Source organism: Ischnura elegans, chromosome 10 (genome assembly GCF_921293095.1).
Source record: "Ischnura elegans chromosome 10, ioIscEleg1.1, whole genome shotgun sequence".
In the NCBI taxonomy this organism is placed as follows: domain Eukaryota; kingdom Metazoa; phylum Arthropoda; class Insecta; order Odonata; family Coenagrionidae; genus Ischnura; species Ischnura elegans.
Genome location: NC_060255.1, coordinates 53,353,717 through 53,378,259, shown reverse-complemented (window position 1 = coordinate 53,378,259; position 24,543 = coordinate 53,353,717). Strand labels below are relative to the sequence as shown.

The following is a 24,543-nucleotide window of genomic DNA, read 5'->3' as shown; positions in this document are numbered from 1 at the left end:
AGACGAGGCCGAATTCCATCCCGTAGAAGGCTGATTTCTATGACCACTTTGGTCGCATTTTGATAGGTTTTAAAAATATGGCTTAATACATAAGATCGGGAGAAAAATCTAAGTAGAAATAGAGTAGTCTAGACGACGCTACGTCACGTCGGTCTCTGGATATGGGGAAAAATCCTTCCTTACCCTCCTCTAGGTCGTGTGTTTGATTCCAACCTGAATATTTTAGTTCTTAGCATTTGATTTGTGGCCCTAAGACCCCGAATGACGAACTCAAGGATATCCTCTCAATAAAAAAACAGGAGCCTGAAACCTCTACCCACTTCTAAAATATCTGTATCGTATAATAATGCTAATAGCCTTTCTTAATTGAAACCGTGTATAATTAATAATATTATATCAATCCCGGTCACGGCTAGATATTAGTTAAATTTTAAAGATTATCAATAACACACACTTTGTTACTTCAATGTATATATTTTTAAAAATTCCGAACGGTTTTGGCTGTTATACCATTATTGAGTACAGAAAATATAATAAAAAATATTATCTGCACTTAATAATGGTGCAACAGCCGAAACCGGTCCGAATTTAAAAAAAGATATTGAGTAATTAACAAAGTGCCTATTACTGATAATATGGAGACCTTCCACCACTTACAACCTTCAAGTTTGGATTTAAAATTTAAAGGATAAAAAATAATGTTATGGTTTTTTTTTCTACGAAGGAGCCAAAAATTAAACTTCTTAGCATTCAGTTTTCACAGTTTCACTTTCCTATATTTAAAAAAGCAAAATAAATGACGAAATTTCTTGAACTTTTCGCCAATAATTTGTATTATTAGGATTTTCCTGTACCAGCCACTTCTAGGATTTTGTCAATTAAGATGCTATTGTCTTAGTAACATGCCCTTTAGAGGTGTTTAATGGGTCAACTATCAACTTCTTCAGCTTTAAACGTACTGACTGTCCCTTAGACCGGAAGAAGTTGTAATATTAAACAAATCAACACAAATTGTGCGCGATGGGCACTTGATAAATATTCATTAATAATTAGGTGGATCACGATAGTTGAAAATGCAATACTTCAGATTGGTAGTTTATGACAAAAAGAAGAGCTCTCAAGTTCAACCGTTGCATATGACGACCAAAAGCTGACTGTCTTCTCACGGCACCGGAACACGCGGAGCAGTTACACCATTTGACTTATTCCAACAACAAATATTTGACCGACTCTGAATAAAAGAATAAGAAATCTCCTTTAGCGAGAATGCAAACTGGATTACAAAGACTTCAAACACAAATCTCTACCTCGATCAGCTTAAGGTTGGATGGCGATATTTGGTGGAACTTGTTCGCAGGAAACATAATGAAATACACTTTTGTATGTTCCACAAGAGTTTTTAATCCCGACCTAGGTTTCGGCAGTACACACTGTCTTGATAATGACAGTGTGTACTGCCGAAACCTAGGTCGGGATTAAAAACTCTTGTGGAACATACAAAAGTGTATTTCATTATGTTTCTCTACCTCGAGTCTGAATCACACATTTGCTACGTGAGATAGCTATGACCAAGCCCAGAATGCTAGAATTAGTTGAACCATTACCTTAAACATGGCTTGGTGGAGTTTTGTTGAAATGTCGCCACGAGAAGCTTTATTTGGCGCAATCTTATTGCAAATTTTAAAATATGAGAAATTGGTTTCTTGATGACTACTAGGTCCCAGTGATACAGAGACCGAGCTCAGATCGAATCGACAAAACATCGATTAGAAAGATAGATAATTTAGAACTATCGCGGTATTTCCAGCATACTATCTAAAAATGTCATGGTATAATCCTCCGCTGAATACTTTCGTCGGAAATGCGTTGGGTCGGTATCACATATACCAATCTTAAAAAGGTTGGGGGTTTCATCTCTATGGCGGAAGTTTGATAAAAGGGTCCGTCTGAAATCTGCTTTCCACGTTGAGTCCGCACAAGTATTTTCTGTACAGACTGTATAAAAAAATGGTCATCGGGAGACTTTTGTAAAATGTTGTGTCACCACCACTATAGGCTCAACTCGATGGCAGGCGATTCTCTAATTACGCTGCCTATCCTGCTACCTGTGGTTCCTCATCAACTCTTACCGGTCCAATATTTTTATCACATTATTTTTTTCATAATAATTTTTATAAAAAATGGTACGATTCCGTATAATAATTAAATGTGAACAAAAAATTAAAAGCTATTAATAATTATTTTATATTTTAATTTTTATAGCACTTTTATGGTAAAGCTAAGACGGGGACATTCTCTCATAGTAAGTGCTTTAATTATTCACTTTTTGAATTGCTATTTTTCGTTTCCATTTCAGCGTAACCAACGGAATTTTATCACTGAAGATAACGCGTTGCTTCTTCCCAACTGCAATCTACATTTTGCATTTTATCATGTCGAATATATAATTTGACTGTAGATTATTCTACTTATGCCTCAGTTTCAAGCACAAAAATTTCCAACTGAAAATATGTAAACGAAATATCTAAATAGTAAGATTATTTTTGTCACAAAAATAATTTTTTACCAGACCCACGTTCCAGTGTTATAGAACATCTTCAGGGCCCATTATGATGCTGTGACATTGAAAATAGGGTCGAATTAACTTTGTATATATTTTGCACAAAATTGCATTCCTTCCATTGCATTTCAAAACCTTGATTTAATACAAACACATTCCACTCAAATTTGCAGGAATCGCAGAAACCGGAAGAAAAACTTCCAAATTTGAGAGCAGGGAAATGTTACTATAAATGCCAGGATATACCCAAATACCCTCAAAATTTCAAGATGATTGTACAGGATTCACACCACAACACCACAGTCTGTAGTTAAACTTTGTTAATGTAACAACCCTTTTTATTTTACACGCAACTCTGCAAGTACCCCGATCATTTCAACAGCTAAGCGTAGTTTTCAAGGGACGGAGCTAGCGTTCTAGGTTCTCTTTAAATTATCTTAGTCGTTGAAATCGATCGGAGTGCTTCTAAAGCTATGTGAGAATTGCAATGGGTTGTTTCATTTTGCATGCTTAACTGTCGAAATTATCACAAATTATCGCCTTCATCTATTTATTTAATACAGCATGACGTAATAGAGTGTGGAAAGACTGTGATATAATACGCAGCGAGAAGAGGCCAGTAATGTGGAAGTGAGGCGTCCTCTTAACTCACCACATAAGTACCCATGAGGTGTATCAAGGGTGAATACATTTGCTCGTAGAATTGAACGCGTTACGGATAAACAAAGAATAAAAACATGAAGTGAGTATGATGACTGTCTCTCCGAGAAGAGCGTGGAAAACGGTCATTGCCGTGAGGATCAACGCTAGGATTCGCGACGGGCAGCGAAGAGATTTAGAAGCGGAAATAATGGAATGGAAGCTGAAGATGCGGAACCGTGGATGAGGGCCGGCCGATATAATGAGGGTTATTCCGCTGGGTATTCTGGTGGGAGAGGAGAAATCAAAAAAATGAAAGAGGAGGTGAGATAGGAGGAAATGAAAAACTCAAGGTTTTCAAGGGAAAATCTGCATTAAGAATTCCGACGCACATCAAACTTCTGACAGGACTCAGTTATAAAGTTTTTGGATTGAATGCGTAAATTCAAACTAATATAAAATAGAAATTTAATTTGCAAGTACGGCAAATACACTGTATTATAATCCAAGGTTTCTTCTTATAAAGATAATTGTAAGTAATAATCGCAGTAGTCGAAAGACAGTATTATTAAAACCGAGCTCGTGAAAAAGTCGTAAGAAGTAGATATCCATTTTAATACTCATAGCTTCCACAAATTAAAGACGCAAGCGTTAAAAAGTTCCCGAAGTTAACATTCATAGCCTTTGAAATGAAATCCATGCATGAATATTTCATTTGGGAGCATCATAAAACAAACATATTTTCTTTAAAGAAATATGAACTTATCTAACAATTATATAAATGGATAAAGGTTATCCTTCAAAGGTAAAATAAATACTTTACATTTTGAATGATAATCATCAGCATAGTTTCATTGCCCTATAATATGCTGCAAAACAAGGAACATACACTTCATAAAAGCGTGTTAACACAATACATTTACACGCACGTGTCTGATGTCTGATTGTATGGACAATTGCTGTTAACCGGAACGGAGCGGGTACGAATGCATGAATCAAGTTAAAACAGTTTCTATTTTCTAGTTGGGTGGTTACACGGTACAATTTGGGCATTATTTCTCGCGTTCATACATTAAGACCTTAACTTGTACGAGCTAATTTACCGCGTAAACAGGCCATAACACATACAGAAACCGGAATCCATGAAAAAAATCATTTAACGGATTTCAATTAATTAAGTAATAACACACGATATAAGTTTAGCTTTTTATTTTTTACTTTCTCAAGTAGTTGTATCGAAAACCACGCGATAAAAAATTAGGTTCAGCCATGAAAGACTGCAACGATTAAGGACGATCTTGCGGTTTCTCTGCATGGAAATCTAGAGCGGACAACATTTTATTCCTTTCGCCGCATGGTAACAGGAAGGGGATGAAATTAAAAACGGTCTTCCGGAAAGTAATAAGTGAGATTTACACGGCCGCGAATGAACAGGGCAATCCTCGAAGCTTTAATAATTGAATGAGTTAGTGCGGGTTAGTTTTTCGTGTTCACACATCCGCCCAACGCCAGATGTTTCGCAATGCAAAAACACGCGGTACGGATTTATTCTATGGGAAATATATCTGATATGCACGGTTATTTGTTTTTATATGGAAGAAAATTTGGTAAAGGGAACAAAAAAGAGTCCTGAATCAGGAAATTTAATTATGAATAATGATGGCGAAGTGTGGTATCATTTAAACCAAAAGCTTGTTCATGGCTGTATTCAAAACGACAAAAATATTATAACCGCGAACGTTGTTATTCATTAAATTTATGCTGTGTCCTCTAGATTACTATACAGCAACTATAAAGAATGTTGTTGATAATGGCCATCTAGAGGACTCTGGGTTTATGCATAATACTGACAAATAAAGGTTGTATTGGGCTCAAATTTTCAAAGGTTTTCCGTCTCTAACTTTCTATCTCAATCAGTACCACTTCATCGTTTACTTTTCCTTCATGTCAGCATATTTAAGAGAAGCAGAAATTATATCTGTAATCAAATTCAAAATAATGTAACTAATTGTTTTAATGGTTTATCCTACAAATATAATAAAATACGGCCAGATACCGCGGGTGCTGTTTATAGTACCCAAAAAACAGCCACAAACGAAAACGTTTTCGCATGGGTATGCAAAATTCAAATGAATGGAGTAATACGCTTTTTAATGATAGTTTGCGATGAAATAACCATGCTGATTGTTACGCCTCATTCACTAAAAATTCCTGAAAAACTCACGGAACACCGTTCAAGAAAGAATTGTAGGGTATATTTAATTAAATACTGATTTTTCTTATTATTTAAACATGTAAAGCTACTTTCAAACGTTTTCGGATATAGTTTGTGGTACCGCTTCTGCCTCTAATGGAAATCTACATTCTGTTGTTCTTGAATATGCACCGCAATTATTTCGTTTGTGCTAGAATACGCATGCAATCAAAGAAGAAGGTACTTCATTAGTTATAATTTATCATTTTGTTTCGAATTTTTGTCGGATTTCGTCACATTTCATTTTTTTTAACTTACTGCGAACTTTCCCCAGTTTTCCCGTTTGGTTTGTATTTTAGGTAGTGTAAGACTTGAGTTCTAAGGATGTCTCCGCGTTTATTAATAAAGATTAGTGCTTATAATTAGAGGTCAGTATGTCTACTTACTTACAATCGGGATGCACGAGCATCGGGTGGTCAATTCAGCCCAAAATTCTATGTCGATCAGTAATGACGATACAAATACTATACCAAAACAAGTGGTAACGCTTCCCTGAAGTTTTGGAGTACATCATAGTTTATTAAATGATATGATTGTATGTTATTTTAAAGGGTATATTTTAGCGCCAGATTTCCGTTTAAATGAAATCAGGATCGAGGTCCATGAAATCGTGCGAAAGATAAACAGAGAAAAAAATCATTCGCCTTTACCATGATTCGAAACTTTGTCGATATTTTTTGACACTGCCGGACAAGGTGTTATGAGCTGCTGAGCATATGAAGCCTTAAGCAGTCTAAATCGTGCTCACAGCGCCACAGCGACAGGGCAAGGCCCGGGCCCGGAGTTAGCATAGAGGTGTTCGCTCTTGACTAGTGAAAGTAAACTTAGCCGTGGCTTGTTCCGGTAATGAGTACGGGTTCGATTCTCAATCATGGCGAATTATTTTTTCTCTGTGGATATTTCGCACAATTCATGATCAGTTTATTTTGAATCTCTTTTTTGCATGCGGTACAGATAATATTGACCCGCGAATACGTACTTACATTAATACTTGATTTACGAAAAATGAAATGCATTGTGAATGCGATTTCATAACTGCTACATGTGCAAAGAGCGTAAATAGTTTTAAAGGAACCGGATCGGAAATCAGAATATCTTTGAAGGTTATGCGCTTGGCTTAGCTCAAGCAATCATAACTTTTAGGGCCTTAGCGCAAATGATACCCTGGCAGCCCTTATTGCGAACGATATTAGGGGACTTGCGGGTTGTAATTTTCTCTGAGAGCTTTTAAATAGAGAAAATTAAACTGATATTAAATTGCCCTATTTGCGAGCATCAGAATTCTTTTTACGAGTAATCATATTCCCATTTTTTTTGGCCATAGCACAATTTTAAATGCATAAATAAAATATACTGTACTTGAAAATATGCTCCTTTTTGGAGGTTTTGTAACAAAATACCCTACAAGATGTCAACAGAGACCCAGGTATGATTTGAAGGAAACACTCACTCGACGTAATATTAAACGCTGCAATGCATGCTGATTCTATTATCCTTAAGAAACTCCCATCTCACGGAGGCTTATGGCCTAAGTTAGCACAAGTTTCAGAAAACCCTGAACTAATAACACAAGGGAACAAATCGAAATTGTTTTCCAAGAACTTATTACAGAGGTCCGCGAAGACGGAGACGAATACAGCGGACTTCCCCAAAAGTTTCCTCAGATGGAGGCCGTGTGACGGATTAGACAAAGTGGACGTCAGATCCATGAGGATCAAATTTATGGAGGGGAGAATCAAGCTACCCACTGGTGGAAAACGAAAAGATTTGGCAACGATGGGGATCGTGTGACATGAAAAGAATAATGTGAGAAAACAGGCACTTTTTCTCTAAGGAATATTCTAGTGTTAACATTACAACTTGAATATGACAGTAAATAAAATGAAATAGAATGTACTAACTTCAGCATTAAAGTCGCACTAATCGCACTAAGATATCATATTATTATACCGTAAAGCATCATCTGGTTTCGTTCTAAATACAGATACTCGATGTCTTTCCGTTGTACTCTGTCCACTTGGTTGGGAAATTTTACATGGTGCTGGCTCAAAAATCAACAAGTTTTTGTTTTCAAAGTCACCCAAACATTTACTCTGGGTCGTTCTATTCAAATTTATATAGGCCTCAATGAAAAATGCGGGGTAAACATCTGCGATATTCCACATGACTTGAAGTCCTTAGCTATGGCAATACCACTTAATAGTGTCTTCCAAATTTCTCTGCTGACTTGGCAACAATGCACAAAGTAGAAAATCTAAGGAATTAGAATGCTTGGCGAAACCCCAAGCCAATCTATGCACTGCAATAGTATGCAGTGAGTATATCCAACATATGACCTAGTAAATCAGTTTCTTAGATGGAATAGCGCGCGGGATAACTTACCGTTTTACTCTGACCACTTAGGTGGGCAGGTTTAACTTATTCCTGACACAAAAATCAATATGCTCTTGTTTGCAAGGATAAAATGAAGCATCTTAAAATTTACTACAGGCCATTCCATTCAAATGTATGTGGGCCCCGATGAAATGTGCGACATAAGTATCTAGGATATCTCTCTATAAGTTAAATTCCGTAGCCATTACAGCACCACGTAATATAGCCTTCCTATACTCCCTATTGACTTGGCAACAATGCACCAAGTAGGAAACCTAGGTATTTAGATTTCTTGGCGAGACCCCAAAACCAGTTCTGCACTGAGTGTAGCCAACACAAGACCTAGTAAATCTACTTTTTAGGTGGATGGTGTATAGGAAATGTATGCGAGTGAAAGGGAGAAATAATAACGAGAGATAGAACCTGAGTACTTTCATTTAAAAAAAAAGCACCTCATTCATGAAAATTCAATTCGCGCAAGACACATGGCAACCACAGATAACCTAGATGCATTGCATACTAAAGCACTTAAGCTATCTCAGTCCGTCTGGGATACGCTCCACCTGCATGATCATGCTTCGTGCCGTGGATCCCCTCTTAACATCGGGAAATCATTCGGCGGACCGGTCTCCTGGGGAAGAGAAGCAAGAGGCAGAGAGTGAAGAACGCGCCTAATCGGTCCGCCGGGACGTATATCGTGTCCCACATTCTTCTCTTCCATCTCCTCGCAGCGTATCTAAAATATTCCTGTAAGCTTCTCCGTGAGAAGGAATTCTACTCGGATGTTCCGGAGCACTTTGCAAGCTTTCTAAAAAAAATTAATTTCTCCCGCTTTTCCCGAAAAAATGACGAGTACGTCCACTCCCTTACGTTTCAACGTTACGTCACTACCATATTGCGTTTCGCATTTCTTAGGCAGACGCCTAGGTAGACATAGTTAATGGAAAGTAATGAGATGTTATAGAGTATATTCATTTCAGACGAATCAAGATATTTATGTATAATATAATTAAATAATAGCTCAGTGGACTTCCCGGAAAAATTACTTTCTCACTATGTTTAGGTAGTGTATTTTCTTAAATTTGATTTATAGCTTAAATAAAATGCGCATCGTGATTGATTACCCAACTATATCAATTCAATCAGTCATGATCTTACATTTCACGTTTATTAACATTTTGGTCGAATTAATATTTCAGTCAAGTATGATCAAATTATAAAAGTTCCAAAAATTAATTTATCAGGTCCGAATAGAAATAAAATAAGTCTATATGCTATGAATTAGGTGAATTAATTTTCCATATGGTGTGAAATTATTTTTTAAAGCATAATCATGAATAAGAAAAAAATCAATTCTGATCAGATCGTATTGGATCTGATTTAAAATATGAATAAAGTAATCAGGTGGCTTCAATTCTGCTAAGCAACTGATAGCAGTTATGATGTAATATCTCATATCGAGCTTAGAATAATGACATATCCTGATCAGGATTAAATACAGACTTATAGAAACCTGTATTTCAGAGCAGAGTAGATCTGAAATTTCCAAGCGAGCAATCAACACCACAACTACCTTGACATGACACAGCCATTCGAGATAGATGCATAAATCTAGTTATTGCGCCAGACCCAAATTCAACCACCGTGTATTAGGCTTGACTCAGCGATGATTAGTGATGCGGATAGAGCCTTGAGGTATGGCAACAGAGAGCTATGACTGGGAAATAATGGTCGATATTCCGCGACATTAATGGGACTTACTCGATAATCCCGAGCCCTTAATGAGACACATAGGAGATGTTCCGAGACCAAACTTTGGACTAATATTCAGAGAAGGGGTTTTTTCAATGGCGGGTGATTGTAATTAATGAAGTGGATGGGACTCGGGATTATGAGTGTGCTCAACTGATCCTCAAACGTGGCGGTGAGAACAGCGGATGCAAACTTAAGAGGAATTCCGTGGCCCTGAATTCCTAAACGGGATATTAAAAGAGTTTGAGAACAAGGGCTCCCCCTGTCCCATTCCAAGTGCGAGCATGAGAGATATATACTTAAACCTGGGTCTTCTTAAAGATTAAATTCTGAGAGAATTTTTTTAGGCATTTTCATCATCTGGCATGTTGAGATCAAAAGGAAAAGTAGATGCTCACTTTTGAGAAAATGAGAATTTATTAAAAATCAGTAGGCTCTTGGAAAAATTCCACCATGATGGCCATTCAAGGTAGTTTAAAATGAAACGGTGGTTTTTTTGGGTTTATATCTATAAAAGGTCGACCTTTAATAGATGTGATGAAAATTGGTAGAGCTAATAAGCGCTTAATTTTAACTGGGATAATAGCTGAGCATCGAGTCTACAATAATCACATATGATTTTTTTTAGATACTTAACAAGCATTTAGTAACCACACTTTTGCACTGAAATGACAAGTACCAATTTTCTTCTTTGAAATATATAAAAACCACGCATTAGACAAAAAAAGATTCATTTGAAGAAAAGAATTTCGTTTCATAAAAATATTGAAAATTGTGTTTCACGTATTTTTAACGTATATTAAAAAAATCATTCATTACATTACTAAAAATTTTGGCTTTAGTTTATAAAAAAATCACAGAATTATATAAGGAATAAATCATTACACCAGAGACGCTTCGTACCCAAGTAAAATTTAATGAAAATGTGATACCTTATTTCATTGGCAAGATTTTTTCCACTATGCTTTGGCTGCAAAACTGCAGTAGCCACTTATGTTTCTATAATCGTTTACAACTACTATGATTGGCTTAATGTTTCCCACCACATAACTCTACGATTAGCCAACTTTTACTCATTTACTCAATGCTATCCATGACGGAAATACGTTTCACAAATCAAAAACGTTACAATGTGCACATTTATAACAATTGAAGGATGAGAAATGGTAGCAATCATGCCGAATGAAGATTGTATTTGTTTAAGAAGTGAACTGAGAAGGAAGTTTAGGAATGAAGGGTCGTGGGATGAACTGCTAGAAATGCTTCTGCACATAGATTTATGCCTCGTTTAGCATTTATTTCCTTGCACTGAATGAATTGAAAAGGAAGATATTAATAGATTTTCATAGTATTATTTTGCCGTCAGTAGTCATATTTTTATTTGTTTTTTGTAACGTGCCGCTTTATTGAACTCACCAGGATAAAAAAAGACTCTCACACTCCTCTCATATAAAGGAACTGGAAATGTTTTTTTTGACGATGCCTATCATTATAATTGCCTACAAAAGAATCCAAAAAGCGGTTTAGAGTAGCTATCTCTCTAATCTCTCGTTAGTAACCCTTACTAATCTACTGAAACACACCTACGCATACAGATCTTTATGTTCACAAGACTAAATCTAAAAACATATAATTAGCTAAATGAAAGAAAAAATGAGCAGAGGCTAAAAAAGCATGGGCCAAGTGAAGATAGGATGTGACGAAGAAGTTAACGGCGGAAGTGTAGCCTTCGGTAACGAGAGGTCGTGGATTGAACTGCTTGGAGGGCGCATGGTTTAATGTTTCCTCTAGCAGATATTTACTCGCTCTCAAAGGCCCAGTGAAACAATTCCATAGGAAGAGATTCAATGGGCACTCTACGCTTGGCAGTGCGCGCTACTGCCTCCGCAGTGCTCTACAGAAACAATCGTCCAACATGCCATCAATAAGAGAAGCTCTTGAGTACGACATGGTCCCTCTCCAAAATGTCAGAACCAAGATACGCGCGACTTTTGAAATATCCAGCTATTAATCAAAACACGCTCATGAACTCGAATAAAATCTGTATGACTTTGGTAACACATCAGCATGGATCCCAATCACTAATATATATTGGCGCATGATTAAATAAATATTATATGAAAACATATAATCTTTAGAATTATAAAGTTTGGGGTTTTTGTTCCACTGGTTTTTTTACCATTTCTTTTGTTATCTAGTTCATTTTGCTACCCATTCTGTAACAAATGCAAGATAATACCAACTCCGAATGAAAGGTCAGAACTGTTAGCAAACTAGTATTTGGTTTAATTATCGGTTTATTACTGACAATTCTCAGAATAGTTGATCTCATAAATAAGTAGGCTATTTTTTCCGAAAAATAAAGTTTTTAGTATATGATAAATAAAAATATATCACACTAATCTGAGGCTTTTGGTACAATTAGCCAGGGAATTATTTCCTTTTTTTTAAATGATTAAAATTTGAACCATTGGGTGTAATGCCGTAACTACATATCACTTCCACTTGAAAATAAAAGAGTAATTGTGATCAATAGCATACGAATAGAAGATGATAAAGAGTATATGTCACTTTTAGAAGTCTTGTACGTAGTAGCTGCCTCTAAATATCATTTTTAAACTAAATATTACGAAGGAAGCTCAAAAAGTAACACAACACATTCTTTTTGCACGGCCAATTTGGTTTGAAAAACTTTGCATTTCTTGTGGTGCATTTTTAAACATTTCCCCTCAGACTCGTATTGTTGCATTCGTTTACTTCATGCTTTTGTATTTAAATGCCAATTTTTGTGCGAAAAATCCAGAGAGAAAAAAATCATAAGGAGTATGATTTTATGTATTTTAGATTAGAGAATTGCGGATGACTCCGTAAAATTATCACCGTAGCTAGTCCCAGTATGCTTTAATTAAAATAAAAAAAAATATTTTTCTGTATTACATATTTCATGATGTCGCCCTTACGTCGAAAAATGGTCGTTGGTAAAAAGATTTGATGTGTTTAAGCGTTTAAAGTTATTCGAAAGAGTTCTAAGTTCTAAAAAGTAGGTATGCCTGAAATCATCAATTCCAAAGAATATGAACTAATCTTTTGGGTTCAAAAAAATAAAGCAAGCAAGACAAATCAAGCTGACTGACTATATTAACGGCTCAGTTAAAAGAATATATCAAGATGTTCAAGCGTTAATTAGCAGTATACTTGAAGACATAATGTCTTGCTAGAAAATAGTAATAATTGCTTCAAAACAATCCTATATGCCCAGCTACGTGTGATGAATTACTATCGCCTTTGTTATAAACGAGTCCATTGCATAATAGTTACTTGTCAATGCTATCCTACATTCACAACTCCCAATCTTAGCCAGCGTTTCTTTCGGGGGCCCTACACATAGAACATTCTTCGTTAACCTACTCTAAAACAAAAAAGGACTAGAATTATAAACTTAAAGTCCCTATTGAAATAGTTAGAGATTGATAACTCACATGAATAAGGATACGTGCTTAAATATAGTAAAAAATATTCTTGGTTTCTAACACTTGGTTTCTACCGTACCACGCCAATGCAAGCATAGGAAGATATCATAACTATAGCTAAAACAAATATGAACCAATATTTGGGACACTGTTTTTCGTGATAGATGCTTAGTGTCACACTTTTCTTCTATTACCCTGGCTACTAAAAAATATGGGACGCTCAAAGTTTCTCCCTATTTCTCCTTTCCAATTATGTGCCATCCACACCTCACGTCTTTTCCGCCTTAAACACAACCGCCTCCTCATCGTGGCATTAAGAACTTTCTGAACTTCTAAAGACCCACACTGGTAAGACTTGAGGCCTTATTTTTGGAAAAAGTACGAAACGGGGGGTGCCTTATCTCCATAATCTTTTCGGCAAACACACACCCTCCAACAATTTTTTCTTCATTTTTTGACTTCTCAATTTTCCTCATTCCTCCGAAGCCTCGGCACTTCAGTTCTAAGCCTGGGCTATCGTTTGTCCTCCATATCTGTTAGAATTGAGAATTAGGATATTATGTTGTCGTGAATTTAAGCACCTATTTAATCAATGTGGTAATGAAAATTATCTAACATTGAAACCGAAGCTAATTTCCAAGCTCTCACGTAATATACTCATCTCCTATGCAAACACGTTAGTTGTTAATAGCAAATACATAGTAAATATTGATAAGGAAAACATTATACCAAATAACTGTGTAATATTTTTAAATGCTTGGATGATATTTAAATATTTGAAAGTATATACTACTCAATCACATAAACATTCGATTTCCCCTTTCATAATACTTTCAATACAACGACAGCTATATTTTAAAGGGGAGTTAAAATAAAGCATAGTCGAGTTACCCAAAAGGGAATAGTAAGCAGCTGTGGGCGAGTCCATTTAATGGCTAGACTTCATTAAAGTCACAGTAATAATCATATAAAATACAATTTGATAAACAAAAGATCCGAATGAAAGTTGCTGTATTATGCATCAAAATCCTGGTATCTAATATTTAAGAAATATAGGTACTTACATTAAAAACTGTTTCAAAGGATAAAATTTTATTTTAAATAATATATTTGGTGTACCAAACTTAATATGCCAATGAGCTTTGTAACATCCTAGCTAAGCATAAATTTATTAAAACTGAAGCTTGTTAATATATATTACCCAGTTGTAATTACCTCTCTCAATAAAAACGTAAACAATATTTCCAAATGTAAAACGCAATGTTTTGAAATGCACAATTTAATTTTAATAATTATTGTTTTTTTTAAATATTCATATTCAACTATCTGTACTGTATTAGACTAAAGAATACAATTTGGGTCCAGGAAATCAAGTTAAGAATAAAAATCAAAATAAATGGAACAAAAATTAGAATGAAGTTATTTATCTGTTATTTTATCGTCGTCTCCATTCTAAGCGCGCGTGTATTTCCGGTGTCTGTCTCACAGCGTACGCTCAGCTTCAAACAGAGTGGTTACGTTGCATTGACGTTTTATTATCATGATTACATCATTCCTGCCACGCATACATCCTCAATAATGTTCATTTCATAAATTTCTCCATTATTTTCTATTTTTACGAGGTGAAAACAGAGTAATATCATTAGAAAATAAATCAGCTTGAAAGAGCCAAACCATATATACTGAGAAAAGGGAAAGAAAATTAACATCATTAGACTCTTGGGAGAGTTTGATTCGGCATCCTCGTAAGGCTATATATTACAATAGAATGACTGCATTCATTTAAATAAGAAAAATTAGGCATATTTAACTTTAAACCCAGAGTAAAAACGAATCTTAATTTGTACTTTTTTTATGAACAGTCCAAATCGATTGGCATTGAATATATCCGAGAAGGTTAACCCGTAAACGCCTAGCGGTACCAAATGGTACCAGCTGGTATTGCAGCGCTAAACGTAATTTTTTCGTCATTTATCGTAATTTATTAGGGTTTTTGAGAATTTTAAATTAATAAGAATATTTTTAGTAAAATTTATCCGATAAATTAGCTATTTTAAAGCCGTAATTAACGCATTTAGAGCCGTTTGAAATTTGTGAATTATCAACAAGCCCAAGAAAAGGGAATTTTTTGACCAAGCATTTCGATTTTCTTAACTTACGCCTTCTGTACTGTTAATACAAAGGTATTATTATTAACTATGATTGTTTTGACATGCATATGTCATATAGAGTATGGTTATTTAATGTGAGCCTAATATTTGGGATGTTAAGATGCAAAAAATTTTGGTGGTACCACATAGTACCGCTAGGCGTAACTATTAGTGGTAAAAGAGTAAATTTTGCACCTTATGACTCGGAATTTCATTGATATTTAAGTAAATGATCAGCACAAAAATCCAAAGAACTTTTTAATTCAGGCGTTACCGGGTTAATTAATTAAGTGAAAATTATATAACACCACTAAACTATCCCTCACAACATCGAAGTAATAATTGAACAAAGCCCTGAAAAAAAGTTCCGTTTCGTGTTATGGCACCTTAAATACAAACGCCTTGAAACCTCGATACCCAACTTACTCAACAATCGATTATCAAACTTAACAAGGTCTGAGATGTAAATAGATGTCAAATTCAGATATATGTAGATATTTTACAGAGAAAACGGCCTCCTTCATGTCCCTCCTTCCAACGGACATTTCGGAAACGACTCCTATCTGCATAAGATGAGCACTTTTAGCACCGAATTTTATTTATTAGAAAAAAACATACGTTAGCTCATGGAAAAATCGCATCAGTAATCGTAAAATGTGTTTCATCATTTTTAAAGCATGGTTTCATTTTCATAAGTTCAGCAGATTCAGCCTTCAATTGTTGGAAGTTAGACGGAAGTTGGAAGTTTAAATAAATCAAAGATTGTAGCACTTTTCCACAAAATTCTTGATTCCACAAATTCTTGCGGAATCTTGTGGAAAAGCGCTACAATCTTTTATTTATTTAAAAATGTATCATTTGCAAACTTATTCTCAATTGAGTATTCATTGTCATTTTGTTCTAAGTCAATCAGCCTGAAGTTAAACTACGTAAATTTGTATACAGCATGAGATTATTGATGTCGTGTGTCAAGCATGACACCATGTGTTTGCATTTTATGAATAAACTAGCTGACCCGGCGAACTTCGTACCGCCTAACAATCAATGAACTTACAGTTTACTTACACCATTTATAAATCAAGAGCGGCTGCATAGTTTTTAATCACGTTTAATTTATTATAATAAAATAAGGATACAAATTCAATAAAACTACGTAAATGAGTACCAAAATTGCTTGTCAGAAAGACATTTTCTTTATAGAATCTACATAGGGTGGATCGGAGCACGTTTACGCGGATTTTTTTCAACAAATTTTCTTACGTTTTAGCTTAAGAAATTTTGGGCATTGTGGTTTAATAAAGCAGTTTATGAAATAAAAATTATACGCATTCAGTTGTTGGCTATTTGCGTTATTAGCTGTAAAAAAATGTTTTCAGGTCCAAGTCTGTTGCATACACTTGGCCCATTCAGGGGGCAGGTTGACACGACCCCAGACCGACGCTTGACTGATGCTCAAAATCGTGCAAGAAAAGCAGCATTCGCATTAAATGACTTAAGGCGCGCCAGTTTTAGTATCTCTGTTTGGAAAAAATGCACTGCGTAAACGTACTGCATGCGTAAACGCACCACGGTGAGCCCTACACATTCGGGTTTAATGTCTTGCGTCAAGCACCTTCTGAGAAACAACAGTTTTTGTTTTGTTATCAGGCGCAAGATGAAGCGGATGAAGATAAATAAATATAGCGAAGCAAAGCAGTGACACAGCGAGGGGAGGTTTTGGGGGATAAACCCCCCTCAAGAGCTTAGAGAATTTTTTTATGAAAGATTTTGTTATTAATATTTGGGGGACGGATGACTAACAAACAAAACATATTTAACTATTCACACAGCCACAAAACCCACTATTTTGAACCATTTATCTTAAAAAATGTCTGGGGGAAGTGCCCCCACACTTCCCGCTTACCTTAGCGAGTTTTCTATACCCTACAGGCCCGTGGTATTAGCTGCGCCCAAAACCCCCTATCCTAGCTACGCACTTGAAGCGAAGGAAGAAATACAGAGGATGGTTTATCGACTCGTGAACATAGCACGTTAAATTGACCATGAGAAAATCATGGGTTTTCATTAGCACATGAGCACAAACAACACAAAAACTGAAAGAATGACCATGCGATTTTTTAATCGTTATCACGAATGCAGCTCGAATTGTAAATTGAATACTTTTAAGCTCAAAAGGGCATATGAGTTAAGATCATGTAATCTACGGAATGAGGACTTCCTAACCTTTGAATTTTCCTTTGAGTAAAGTTGCGTGAATCACATTCATCACCAATTTTTTTAACGATCAAACACGTTCCGTTGGATAGTTATGGTTGGTTTAGGCTTCGAAAGATCATGAGCACAGAAACTACATTTCTCTGTAAATCGTGCCTTGTTAAGCCAGGTAAGTCCAAGGACTTAAAATATTCAGAAAGATAGTTGGTGATTTCGTCTTCGTTTGTTACACACTTAAAAAATTCGAATCCATGCAGAGTACGAACTATTTGAATTTACCTCGTTTTAGTCATCCACATCTTCGTTCTTGCTCGCTAAATCAACCATCTTTGATTCTTTTGGTGATCAATCATATTCTGGAACTCTTTGTTGATGAGCTCACCTTCCGCTAAAACAAATTTGCAATAATTCTAAGGAAATGAGTTAAAACTACTCGATTCCTCGACAGGAACACGGACATTACCGTTTGTCAACAATTGCTTGGAGATTTGTTTACAAACACGGTAGTGAAGTGTCAACTCGAGCTTGGCCACGGCTGGGCTTACAATCAGCTCGAATTAAATTTAAAAAATGTAATTTCATTTTAATTAATATTTTGAATATATTTAGTGATTAAAATGTTATATTGTTACTAAATTCAGTTATTAAAGTGGTAAAAACAAAACAAATTATTTAATTTGTAGTTTTGACCGACTTATCAATTGTTGTGTTACTATAGCTTTGTTCGCGTCGCTTGCTCCATCTGCACCTTCTGCACCGGAAGGTGCAATGAAAATCAGGCGGGTGCAGGAAGGTTCAACTCGTGCGACGCGAACGGCAACGTAACAACAAAAATGGCGCGGGACATGATTATAATAAACATTGTCGAAGAGGATTTTTATGAAGACTGTAATGTTATTTTCCCAGCTTTCATTCAGCCGCGGGATAGATATAACGTGTTATTCCAGTAATTGTTGTGATTTACTCGGGTTTGTTATGATTCTGGTTGAACTAATGTTGAACACATTTGTTTATTGCTTGTTTGTTGTTTGATTGTATTGGCATTGCGTTGCAAATGCCTCTACGTCTTCCTTTATTAAGAATAAGGTTTTAAGCTTTTGCAATTATGGCAAATTTGATATCGATATTCTAGACCTAAGTTTATTAATTGGTGTGAGAAAGGTGTCAATGAGCTGAAGTTACCATTTAGATGTAAACATTGCCTTTTCACTTCATATACGCCTTTTAGTTGTGCTGGTTGTTTTTATTAAAGGCTATTACATTTTTATTACGCATTAATTTCTTTACTCGATTACTTCCAGTAGATAGGGAAAATTACTTGACACCTTTTTTGAAAGGATTCGTGACCACCGGGACTAACAATTTTGCTAATCTCGAGATTCGATCGTTCGAATTTTTCGGGAACACGAAGTGGTCCGTAATGAAATTGTAAATGAAAGACAGAAAGTGTAATGACCAAAAGGCAATTTGGAAGGCATTGTCCGAATATTTTTGTGTCTGGCATTTCCTTCGTACCTATACTGCCCATATGAATGAAAGGATATTTGTGGCTGCCTCATTCCATATTGGTCCAAGTGATTCGTTGGTTCAATGGCCTCAGGGTCGTATATAATATAAGTATTATCCTCTGTATTCCCAAGATCGTCGAAGAAATCTTTGCCCCTATCTAGAATCTGAGATAGTATTTTATTATCGTTATAAACGACCATCTATTTCATAGAAATCATGGTGAAAAATAATGAAAACTCGTTCAATACTGCGGAAAGATTAATTAACATTCATGAATCGAACTAACGGAATATCAGTGCATTCCATTGAGAAGGTTGGTGGTGTGAAAGACGTCATATTATTCGAAGTCATAATTCTAATTAGAACACTTAAGTGTCAGTTGTGGCAAAAAAACATTTTTATTAATCACAACATCACCTACCATAGCGACAAATACCACTCCATCCTCATCGAAGAGTAATTCATTGTGCTTGTCTACATTGGTATAGCTGTCATTTTAACAACACTACATGGATCCACTCACGATACTGTTTCATTCACGAGAAAAGAATGTATACCTATAGGTATATATATACGTATACGGTACGTTTTAAAAAATTGCTATTGGATTGGCATCAGTCCTCCGTGGGAGTTATAGTAAATGTATATAGTCGACGACGCGAACGATCGTTTTAGAAAATTGTTTATTGATAGGTTACTATGCTAAAACTAAGGTATTTTTCATTCGAATAAGCACTTTCGCCACGTTTAATGAGAAACGTCCATTTCATTTGACTATATATTATAAGTTCGCTTGTGTTTACTATTTAACCACTTGAAAAAATTTATTATTATTATTATTTCACCCAGTCAGATGTATTTCAAATATCAGATGTTTTATTTCCGCAGAAGTAACGTCAAAATGAAATACCTTCCAATTATCTATCATGGCCATTTGCTTTCCGCCTGTTTTCGTCTGCTATTACCCATGATTCCTGAAGTTGCACCTTTTGCTCCACCTCCAAAGCTGGTGCAAAAGGTGCAGATAAAAGTTGCACCTTTTGAACCTGCACCCGCGACGCGAACAGCGTTCGTCACTTGCAACTTCCGCGACGCGAACGCAAAAGTGGCAGAAAGGTGCAGGAAAGTGCAGAAGTTGCAGCGACGCGAACAAAGCTTATAACTCCTAAAAGCATGTCCATAGGAAAGAGATGAATTTTTTTTGTGAAATTATCCTTTTTTTAATAGCCTATATGTTAACCCCGCCTGAGACGAATCCAAAGAACCAAATGTCATTGAAATCGGTGCAGCCGTTCTCGAGTTATAAGTGTTCTAACTAACACGATTTTCGACTTTCTTTTATATATATATAGATTAATCACAAAATCAAAACCCAGAAAATAATTGGAACCCACACCGAAAATATACTCATAGAAAATGGACTCAATGAATCTATTTATTTTCCATCATTTCTTGGATGCCATATCATATGCATTATGATTATTCATTTATGTTTTCTTTCCCCACTTTGGAATACATAGCCAAAGAAAGGAACCAAAAATTTCCACCGATATCAAAACGATTTCTCCGTACGGAGTTCGCGATGTTCCAGGAGAATGAGGGCAAATACTTCCGCCGGACTTGGTGGAGGCATTCGATACGGCTCTGAGTTGAGGAGGAGAGGGTAGTATAAATACTTACAAGGCTCCCATAGGGATGGAGAGAGAGAGAGAGGTAGAGAGAAGGTTAAAATGGGTAGAATCTCAAAAGGGGGAGGCACAAATGTTGGTCTTCTACAAAGCCTTAGTGCCACGTGGAATGGGAAGAGTTCACTTCCTCCTTTCATCCCCATGGAAATCCCGCTGGTTTTCTTTTTTCGTGGAAATTTCGGAGAAAACTGCCCCTGATAATGCCCTCCACAGGTAAAGGTACCTCGATCTACCTCCTCAGCCTTCTCCTCCTTTATACCGTCTCCGTGATCCCCCGAGAGTCCGTTACGGAGACGGCCCCTGTTTTGAAGAGCTTTAGTTGCCACATGACTTGCTGCTCCAAAATGAATATACCTCTTTTTTAGACATGAAAGACCACCCGCAGAACCTTCTATTTACTCAAGGATCTAAGTAAATTAAGAGCTCCTCGAGAAATTTTTTTGGGTGAGTCATTTATCTCAAAAGTTAAATGCACCAACTGCAGATGACATCATGATATAACTGACTGAGTTAGTTTTACCCTCATTTATAAGTATTTCAGATATTTTTCAATCAAAATTAGCCAAGCTTCTTACCGATTATGATTTAATTTCAGTAAAATGGAATGAATAAGAAAGGAGTTAAATTTGTGATAAAGGTTTTTTTTATTTAACTATACCTTAAAAACCTCAGAAATGAATAATTCCTATTTAAACTGAAATCACTCTCTAGAATACCTTACGAGTTTTACAATGGAAATGTGAATAATACGAGAAATATCGAGCGGAAAAATGTAGTTAACCGCTATCTGTACTGCAAGTATTTGATACTTGTGGTACAGATTTCATTGAACTTAATTCGACTATACTTCATATTAGACTCGTAAAACATTACGTTACAATTTGTAGCATCGTCTAGATTTTACAAAATATAAATATGTATATTCTTTAATCTTATCAATTGTAGAATAACTATCCATCATTCCTAAAACATAGTATTTATTTGGCAAACTGGATCACCTAATTTATTGCGGATGTAAGACGCAAATATCACATACATGAGGTTCCGATTACTCGCGGGTGTGACCAGCGGAAATATTTGTACAAGATGCATTGCGGTAAAGTAAATTTTTCAGAGTTTACTTCCGTTTCAGTAAAAAATAATCCCATGTGAAAAGTCGAAGTATCTAGGGAAAGAAATATTAAATCTATATTTAAGAAGTAAAATTAATGGTTAGAAATTGTTTATCACTTAGTTAAAAAATTTGATTAATTTTAATACATATGTTTTAATGCTGCTCCTCCATTACGAAATGAAAAAAATTGTATTAACGATGTTAACCATCAAGTTATTCAAGTGTACCATCAATTGCTTCAAAGTCAAACTATTCAAATGAACTGCATCAAATTTATTATTTCAAACTGATGATTTGGGTAGTAAACTGGTATTCCTAAAATATCTTTTTCCAATGCCGTTGTTTCAGATTTATCACCCCTAATGAAGCATTAAAAATAAAAATAAATGTAAAAGTATGTTTATAATTACACCAAGCCGTCAAGAAACACCACATGAATATGTGAAAATAAGCTTTCAATGTAACTAAGAGAAAAAAGTGCTTTTTTATAATTTAATCATAAGGACTTACCACTGCATTATTGAGAGTCGATGTCGTTCTTATCCAATGATCCAAATGATAACTTTTTACTTCTTAATAAATTAAAAATGACTGCAATCCGTCATTCAGCAACCAGGTTGAAAACATGGTCCTATAATAGAGGAACAAGTTATTTTTGCATTAATTTCCGTAAGCGAACAACTTTTTGAAATTATCATCATTTATAAAATCCTAAAAATATTGTTTGCTTATTTTAAAATATAAATATTACGTCTGAAAATGAACTGAAGATAAACATTAATTTCAAATGGTAACTGATTCACCTGTTATCCATGCATACTCTTGCGTTTTTTTGATTGAAAAAATAATTAATGGGGTGGATTAAATTTAATGCTTTATGGAATAATGTGCCTGATGAAACAAAATATTAATTTAGTATATGTTACGTAAAAATTACATTAGTGCGTATAAAAAATGGCAAATCAATAACTTTGTAAGATGCCATTTCACCAATACAACAAATAATTGTTTTGACTATTGCTATAACTATTGGCAAATTTAAATGAACTTCGTTAAAATACAATATTATACACTCAGGAATCATCTAATGTTTACTAAAATTTACTATAATTTCTGCAGCATTTAATCACAGTAGTTATAGACATGAAAATACCTGGAACGGCTACGTTAATGTTACTCAATTTTCAAATTGCACTCTGACTCAATTCATTTACCAAGCTCTTGCATAAAAATAAATTTTCTATTTAAAAACAGGACTTATTTCAGATAATATCGTCATCAAGTATCTAAAAGTATTCATCGTGTCCTAAATAACTCAGGTTCACGTAATAATTTTGAGAATAGTTAGCATGGTACAAATACTTAAGGTGTATACCTGTTGTGAGGAGTATTATCAGTCTCATGAAGTGACCGTAGCATGCAAATGTGTATAAGGATAAAAAAGTTAAATCGCAATAAGAATTTATATATATATATTTTAAAAAACTCGTATTCCTGAGTATAAAAAAAATCAAGTGGAGATTACGGAATTCAATTGTTATTGTCTGAAGAAATGTTTGGAAAAAATTACTTGTACCCCTTGGCTTCTCACCCCCTCATATATGATACAAAATGAAGTAAAAGGTTAAAGTTCTGCGTCCTACTTTTTCTCGCCGATAGTAGTAGCAGACGTAAGTCAGTAGACGAATGTGAATTCGTGATTGATGAATTATGAGTTCTTTTTGTCAACGCAGTAATTCAGGACTCTAAGGGGGTTGAAAACCGTGTCCACCTGAGTTCTCGCACTTCTCATAGTTTTTCGCGTGTTCTTCTTCACTCCTTCGACCGTGGAAGCTAAACACTTACGTTGAAACAGTTTTAATGAATTATTCTTATAGTAAAATAAACATTGAGTACAACTATATATTTCTCGACCCTATAGAGTTTCGAAATAATTTCATATAGATGCTTAAGTTCAGCGTTCTACCTTTATTGCGCCTATAGGAGTTGCAGATTTGTGCAGTACTTGAATGAGGAGTCATTTTCGTACAAAGCAGGAAAACGTTTACGTAGAAACAATGCATAATAATTCATTGTTTGAGTTGAATATACAATAAGTAAAACTATGCATTGCGCGACCCTCATGACCTTCGCAGAATTTCGTACAAATACTTTAAATTCAGCGATATACCTTTTTTACGCTGATGGTAGTTCCAGATGACAGCAGGTAAACGGATGTGAGTTCATGATTGATGAATGAGAAGTCCTTTTCGTTAACGCAGTAATTAGGTTCTCCAGGCCGCGCTTCTCTTATCTATTCGCGCGTTCTTCTTCTCACCTTCGACTGTAGAAGCTAAACGTTTACGTTGAAACAACGTTTAATGATTAATTATTGTACTTGATTAAACGGAATTGAGTAAAAATATTTATTTAGTGACCCTATGGAGCTTCGACAGAATATGATACAAATGCTTAAAGTTCGTCGTTTAACCTTTTTTGCGCCGACAGTGGTTGTAGTTGGCAGTGCGTAGACAGATTTGAATCGTCAGCGATGAATGACAGCAGGTAAACGGATGTGAGTTCATGATTGATGAATGAGAAGTCCTTTTCGTCAACGCATTAATTTAGGTTCTCCAGGTCGTGCTTCTCATATCTATTCACGTGTTCTTCTTCACACTTTTGACTGTAGAAGCTAAACTTTTACGATTAAAAAATGTTTAATGATCGATTATTGTACTTGATTAAACAATGAGTAAAACTATTTTATTAATAACCCTATGGAGTTTCGGCAGAATTTGATACAAATGCTTAAAGTTCGTCGTTAAACCTTTTTTACGCTGA

At 35.3% G+C, this 24,543-nt stretch overlaps 1 protein-coding gene across 2 annotated transcripts in view; it reads right to left on the bottom strand.

Moving 5' to 3' along the window:
• LOC124166963 overlaps positions 1 to 24,543 on the bottom strand; it is a 610,523-nt gene that overhangs the window by 292,336 nt on the left and 293,644 nt on the right. For both annotated transcript variants that reach the window (XM_046544703.1, XM_046544704.1), the window contains exon 5: positions 22,234 to 22,354. The gene's annotated coding sequence lies outside the window, so the exon portion shown is untranslated. The remainder of the gene's footprint in view (positions 1 to 22,233; positions 22,355 to 24,543) is intronic.